This window comes from Aotus nancymaae, unplaced genomic scaffold (assembly GCF_030222135.1).
Source record: "Aotus nancymaae isolate 86718 unplaced genomic scaffold, 86718_ANA_hifiasm-v0.15.2.pri h1tg000077l, whole genome shotgun sequence".
Classification (NCBI taxonomy): Eukaryota; Metazoa; Chordata; class Mammalia; order Primates; family Aotidae; genus Aotus; species Aotus nancymaae.
In genome coordinates, this window is record NW_026988492.1 from 13,306,896 (window position 1) to 13,314,592 (window position 7,697).

At 43.6% G+C, this 7,697-nt stretch overlaps 1 pseudogene; it reads right to left on the minus strand.

Moving 5' to 3' along the window:
- Nucleotides 1–518: 518 nt before the first annotated feature.
- LOC105715704 (ATP synthase subunit f, mitochondrial-like) lies at nucleotides 519–780 on the minus strand (annotated as a pseudogene).
- Between the last annotated feature and the right edge of the window lie 6,917 nt (nucleotides 781–7,697).

Here is a 7,697-nt window from a genome sequence, read left to right on the forward strand (position 1 = left end):
TTATTCTCATATAAATCTTTTTTCTTTATTTCATTGTGTTTTCTTGCTTAAACAATTCTTGTGTAATTACTTTTTTTTTTTTTTTGAGACGGAGTTTCGCTGTTGTTACCCAGGCTGGAGTGCAATGGTGTGATCTCGGCTCACCGCAACCTCCGCCTCCTGGGTTCAGGCAATTCTCCTGCCTCAGCCTCCTGAGTAGCTGGGATTACAGGCACGCGCCACCATGCCCAGCTAATTTTTTGTATTTTTAGTAGAGACGGGGTTTCATCATGTTGACCAGGATGGTCTCGATCTGTTGACCTCGTGATCCACCCGCCTCGGCCTCCCAAAGTGCTGGGATTAAAGGCGTGAGCCACAGCGCCCGGCGTAATTACCTTTTTTTTTTTTTTTAAACCAGTCATCGTTTATTTGGAGGTTAATTCCCATCAGAATACAAAAGGATTCAGCAACGAAGATTGTGACCCTCATGGAGGGGTTCGGGCCAAGGTTGTGGGGGCGTGCAGAGCATGCCCTCTTCTTCAGTGGTACTTGCGTGGCCGCTCATGCTTTAGCTTGTAGGAAAGGCAGTAGCTGAAAAGCACGTGGCCTGCCAGCACCATGGTAACCCCTGAAATGCCCCCTTCTTCACGTTGATGTACTTGTCGTAGTACTGGTAGCACCCTCTGTGAAACGCTCTGGCAATACCACTAGGGGTGAAGTCCCACACAAGATCCAGCGTGGCAGTTCGCCTAGTTTGACCTCCAGAAGTTTTTTGTCCTTCACTAGTGCGATTGATGACATCTTGGAGTCCTGGTGTCTGCTGTGCCCGTAATTGCTTATTTTTAACATTTATTTTATTTTGATATTTTATTTTATTTCGAGATGGGGTCTTGCTATGTTGTCCAGGCTGGTCTCAAATTCTTGGGCTTAAGGGATCCTCCTGCCTCAGCCTTCTGAGTTGCTTGGATTACAAGCACACACCATCATGCCCAGCTTATTTTTTAAACTAAGCTTAATTTTTTTTTTGGACTAAACTAACCTTAATTTTTAAACAAGTATTATGTATGCATGATATGAAATACAAAAAGTTCAAAAGATTATACAATGAAAAATAAGCATCCTCTCCTCCTCAGTTTCTTAGCTATTTAGGTACCATTGTTTTTTTTTTTTTTTTTTTGCTTTGTATGTTTTTTTGAGATGGAGTCTTGCTGTGTTGCCCAGGCTGGAGGACGGTGGCATGATCTCGCCTCACTGCAACCTCCACCTTCCGGGTTCAAGTGATTCCCCTGCTTCAACCTCCTGAGTAGCTGGGATTACAGGTGTGTGTCACCATGTCTGACTAATTTTTGTATTTTTAGTAGGGACAGTGTTTCACCATATTATCCAAGCTGGTCTCGAACTCCTGACCTCATGATCCACCTGCCTCAGCCTCCAAAAGAGCTGGGATTACAGGCATGAGCCACCGTACCTGGGTCTTTTTTTTTTTTTTTTTTGGCAGAGTCTTTGTCTGGAGTGCAGTGGTATGATCCCAGCTCACTGTAACCTCTGCTTCCCGGGTTCAAGCAGTTCTCCTGCCTCAACCTCCCAAATAGCTGGGATTACAGGCACGTGCCACCAGGCCCAGATAATTTTTTTATTTTTAGTAGAGAGGGGATTTCACCGTGTTGGTCAGCCTAGTCTTGAACTTCTGACCTCAGGTGATCTGCCCATCTCAGCCTCCCAAAGTTGTGAGATACAGGTATGAGCCACTAATCCTATTGGTTCCCAGCCACCATTGTCACAGATTTCTTGAGTATTCCTCAAAAGATAGTAAACATTTGTTTAACACAGAAGTTTACACATATTTTTTCCTCACACAAATGGTAGCACACTTTGCATAACCTTCTGCATTTTCTTCATGTAATGGTATATGTTGGTTATATCTTTCCATATTACTACAGATAGAGCCCCCCACACACACTTGTAATAGATTTTGGCTGCATAGTATTTCATGGTTAGAAGTACCATGATTGGCTGGGCGAGGTGGCTCACACCTGTAATCCCAGCACTTTGGGAGGCTGAGGCGGGTGGATCACGAGGTCAAGAGATCAAGACCATCCTGGCCGGGTGCAGTGGCTCACACCTGTAATCCTAGCACTTTGGGAGGCCGAGGTGTGTGGATCACCTGAGGTTAGGAGTTCAAGACCAGCCCGGCCATTAGGGTGAAACCCCATCTTAAAAAAAAAAAAAAAAAAGACCATCCTGGCCAACATGATGAAACCCCATCTCTACTAAAAATACAAAAATTAGGTGGGAGTGGTGGCCCATGCCTTTAATACCAGCTACTTGGGAGGCTGAGGCAGGAAAGTCACTTGAACCCAGGAGGTGGAGGTTGCAGTGAGCCGAGATCACGCCACTGCACTCCAGCCTGGTGGCAGAGCACATTAGGCCTCCCAAAGTGCTGGGATTACAGGTGTGAGCCACTGTGCCCAGCTGTGACTGGATTCTTTCTATGGCTTCCTGCTTCACAGATGCCTTCCAGATCTGTATCTTCAGATGCAAACCCATATCCTCTTTGTGCTCATCTGTATACTATCACGTAGAGAGACAAATCCCATTTCTTCACTCAAGGAAAGTCTTAGAGACAGAAATACATTTTTTTTTTTTAAGAGACGGGTTTTCACCATGTTGGCCAGGCTGATCTCCAACTCCTGACTTCAGGTGATCCACCTGTCTCAGCCTCCCAAAGTGCTGGGATTACAGGCATGAGCTACCATGCCCAGCATTTTTTTTTTTTTTTTTGAGATAGTCTCACTCTGTCACCCAGGTTGGAGTGCAGTGGCACAACCTTGGCTCGCTGCAAGTTCTGTCTCCCAGGTTCAAGCGATTCTCCTGCCTCAGCCTCCCAAGTAGCTGGGATTACAGGTATGTGCCATCATGCCCTGCTAATTTTTGTATTTTTAGTACAGGCAGGCTTTCACCATGTTGGCCAGCCTAGTCTTGAGCTCCTGACCTCAAGGGATCCGCCTGCCTCAGCCTCCCAAAGTCCTGGGATTATAGGCATGAGCCACTGCACCTGGCCCTAGGAGTGCATTTTGATGTATTTGAGGGAAAAGGAATGTTCGGTCTACATGAAGATGGGGTGGTAGCAGAAGCTTCAGAAGAAGCCAGTGATTGGTCAGGGTTGAACTGCAGTTCACAGTTTGCTATCTTGGCTTTGTACTGGAGGGTGAAAATATCATAATCCCAAAGGTCTTTGCTGGAAAATGAAAATAAAGTAGTGAGTGTACCATTGCTGCATCTTGGCAATGGGCCACCCAGGCTCCAGTTTCTTCTTTATAATCTGTTCTCCAGCCCACTGTGAGAGTTCTCTTTCAAAAATACATTTCCTACTTCCAGCTTGAACGTCTTGCCTTTGTGGCCTCCAGAATAAAATCTAAGTGATTTAGCACAAGGTTATTAGACATACACAATTCTGTCTTCCCTTCGAACTGCATGATTTTTCCATTCTTTCCTCCTGTCCCATTTCTCACCTGTCCCCCATCCTTGCAGCCACACTGAACTTCAGACTGTGTGATGTCTCCTTTTTCTTCTTTCTTTACTTATTGATTGGAGATCTGGTTAAAGAATGCCTTCTCGGGGGGTGCTAAAAAAAAAAATAAGAATGCCTTCTCTTTATGGTCTTTTCTACTTTTTCTCATAAAGAACTCTTGAGCCGGGCGTGGTGGCTCATGCCTGTAATCCCAGCACTTCGAGAGGCCGAGGTGAGCGGATCACGAGGTCAGGAGTTCCAGACCAGCCTGGCCAACATGGTGAAACCCCGTTTCTACTAAAAATACAAAAATTAGCCGGGCACGGTGGTGTACACCTGTAATCCCAGCTACTCGGGAGGCTGAGGCAGAAGAATCGCTTGAACCTGGGAGGCAGAGGTTGCAAGTGAGCTGATACCATGACACTGCACTCCAGCCTAGGCGACTGAGCGAGACTCTGCCTCAAAAAAAAAAAAAAAAAAAAAAAAAGAACTTTTGAGACAGAATCACTCTCTGTACTGCCGAGGAGTGTACATAGTTGTACCACTACATTGCACCATCTAACAGGTATGCTATCCTGTTTGTCATGCACTGCCATGTGGGCAGGGTCTAAGTGTCCTACTCATCTCTATAGTCCAATTCACAATGCCTGCCACATTTTGGGCACCAAATACAAATATGTTGAATCAATGATTGAAGACTCACAATCTAGAGTAACGGTGTGATTTGGGGCAAATCTTTTATTCTCATTTGGAATCAGAATTCTTTTTTCTTTTTGAGACAGAGTCTTGCTCTGTCACCCAGACTGAAGTGCAGCGGCACAATCTCAGCTCATTGTAACCTCTGCCTCCCAGGCTCAAGCGATTCTCCTGCCTCAGGTGTACGCCAACTACCACCTGGCTAATTTTTGTATTTTTGGTAGAGATGGGGTTTCAGCATGTTGGCCAGGCTGGTTTTGAACTCCCGACCTTATATGATCCACCTGCCTCGGCCTCCCAAAGTGCTGGGATTACAGGCATGAGCCACCGAGCCTGGCCGGTGTGTTTTTTTTTTGGCACGGAGTGTCGCTCTGTTGCCCAGGTTGGAGTGCAGTGGCACAGTCTCGGCTCGCTGAAACTTCTGCCTCCTGGGTTCAAGCTATTCTCCTGCCTCAGCCTCCTGAGTAGCTGGGATTACAGGTACCTGCCACCACACCCAGCTAATTTTTTGTATTTTTAGTAGAAATAGGGTTTCACCATGTTGACCAGGCTGGTCTCAAACTCCTGATCTCGTGATCTGCTTGCCTCAGCTTCCCAAAGTGCTGAGATTACAGGTGTGAGCCACCGCGACTGGCTGCCAGTATTCTTTATAACTAAAAAATAATCTCTTCCTGTCTTAAAATTTTGCAACTCTAGGATGATAGCTATGTCTTAATTCTTGAAATTAAAAGTTGAGAAGTGTTTGTTACTTTTACTCTTTAAGTGTCTATAATCATACTTCACTAGTATAAAATCTGACGAGTGGCTGGATTTTATTTCTTATACTAGCTGGCCATTTCAGTTTTGCTCTACTGCTAAGCATGAGATATATAAATCTGCCATACCATAATCAAAGAACCTGATGCCATTGCATTGTTTATTAAAGGTAGTCCCAGAACTCCTTCAACATATGTAAACTTTTTTTCTCATGTTTTTCTGCTATTTTCTCCCTTTGAATTTTTTTTATCATGCTAAAAATATACATAACTTTTTTTTTTTTTTAAGACAAAGTCTCATTCTGGAGTGCAGTGGTGCTATCTTGGCTCACTGCAACTTCTGCCTCCCAGGTCCAAGAGATTCTCCTGCCTCAGCCTCCTGAGTACCTAGGACTACAGGTGCGTGCCACCATGCCTGGCTAATTTTTTGTATTTTTACTAGAGATGGTGTTTCCCCATGTTAGCCAGGACTGTCTTGATCTCCTGACCTCGTGATCCGCCCACCTCTGGCTCCCAGAGTGCTGGGATTATAGGTGTGAGCCACCACGCCTGGACCATAACATAACAAACGTTTTTTATTTTAACCTCTTTAAAGTGTTCCCTCTTGAATTTTATTGGCAAATAATTCAAGGGCATTATTCCAATTGCTCTCCCCTTCCAAATCCCATAAACATCCAAAAATATATTGAGTATCTATCCATATTAATATATAGATTTCTCCTGTAGCCAGTGGAAATCTGCATATGATCTAAGAGGCTCATCAATTAAATGAACAAATATACCATGTTTCATAACCATCTAATTTGTGAGGATGGTATGACAACACACAGCCAAACTTTTTTTTTTTTTTTTTTTTTAAAGACAAGTTTTCACCATGTTGGCCAGGCTGGTCTTGAACTCCCAGCCCCAGGTGATCCACCCGCCTTGGCCTCCCAAAGTGCTGAGATTACAGGCGTGAGCCACTGTGCCTGGCCGTACAGCCAAACTTTTATAAAGGATTGAGCACGTTAGAAGGCAGAGACTACTCAAAACCAAGATTAATATTTTGGTGAAGAGTGAAAGACTAATTAAAAAATGTGTGAGAGGCAGGGCATGGTGGCTCATGCCTGTAATTCCAGCACTTTGGGAAGCTGAGGTGGGCAGATCACTTGAGTTTAGGAGTTTGAGACCAGCCTGGTCAACGTGGCGAAACCCCGTCTCTACCAAAAATACAAAAATTAGCCAGGTGTAGTGGTGGTGCCTGCCTGTAATCCCAGCTACTCAAAAGCCTGAGGGAGGAGAATCACTTGAACCTGGGAGGAGGAGGTTGCAGTGAACTGAGATTGCTCCACTGCCCTCCAGTTTTAGGTGACAGAGCGAGACTCTGTCTCAAAAAAAAAAAAAAGAGAAATGTGTGAGAATAGGTTGAACTTTAATAGAGTTTTAGAAATAGTCTACAGTCTTTCAGTATTTATTTACTTATTTTTAGAGACAAGGATCTGACTATATTGTCCAAGCTGGTTTTGAACTCCTCGGTTCAAGGGATCCTGCTGCCTTAGCCTCCCAAAGTGCTGAGATTACAGGTGTGTGCCACCATGCCCGGCCCAGCTTCTTTCTTTAGATGTTACTCTTTGTTGATGTATATACATGTAGATTGGTAGAAATAGTAAATGTAACAATGAAGTCATAATGTTTTGAGTTTCTATTTTCTCTCCTACCTGGTATAAGCCTACTTTTAGAAAAAAATGTTTTCTTATTCAGATTTATTTATTATGAGAAGTCATATTCTTAAGATTGATAGCAGCTTTAATAAATAACAGCTGGTAAAATCCAAGGATATCAACTTTCCAACACAGAAATCTTCTTGCTTTCTCTTCTTTTTTTTTTTTTCCTTTGAGATGGACTCTCACTCTATTGTCCCAGGCTGAAGTGCAGGGGTTCGATCTCAGCTCACCACAACTTCCACCTCCCTGGGTTCAAGCGATTCTCCTGCCTCAGCCTCCCAAGTAGCTGGGATTACAGGCATGTGCCACTAGGCCCGGCTAATTTTGTATTTTTAGTAGAGACAGGGTTTCAGCATATTGGCCAGGCTGGTCTGGTCTCAAACTCCTGACCTCAGGTGATCCACCCTCCTTAGCTTCCCAAAGTGCGGGGATTACAGGCTTGAGTTGCCACGCCTGGCTAAGAAATCTTGCTTTCTTTCTGAAATGCAGTCATGCTGTTCAGGTTTATGCGGGGAACAGCATGAACCTGAACAGCACGAACCTCTAACTAATCTTCCAGCTATTCTTCCCATTTCATAGCTGGAAGATGTTAGAGTAAATCAGTCCAGCTGTTTTTCTATAAAATGATTAAAAAAAAATCCCAGTGACCTTTTTCTGCCCTCAAATAACTTTAAGAATAGTTGGACATAAAACCTTCAAACTCTACGTATTCATAGCCCTCAGAGGAATATAATTATTGTTAGTTTGAGAAAAAGCTTAGTATTTTTCTGAGTTGGAAAGCTCTAATATTACATGTTTGCACATGTTTGGTATGTAACTCTTCATCTGCTGATGAAAACTGATATGAGACTTTTATAGCATATGTGTAGATGCTGATTTTTTTTACTTTATTTACCATGTCACAGGACTTACAAAGGCATAATTTATGCAGTAACCTTTATACTGAAGTTAAAACTTTATATCTGTTCACCAATATAAAAAGGGAGAGATCCTGCTATGACATTGCAGAAGTCATACAGAAACTCTTACACTGATGATTCCAAAGAAATGACC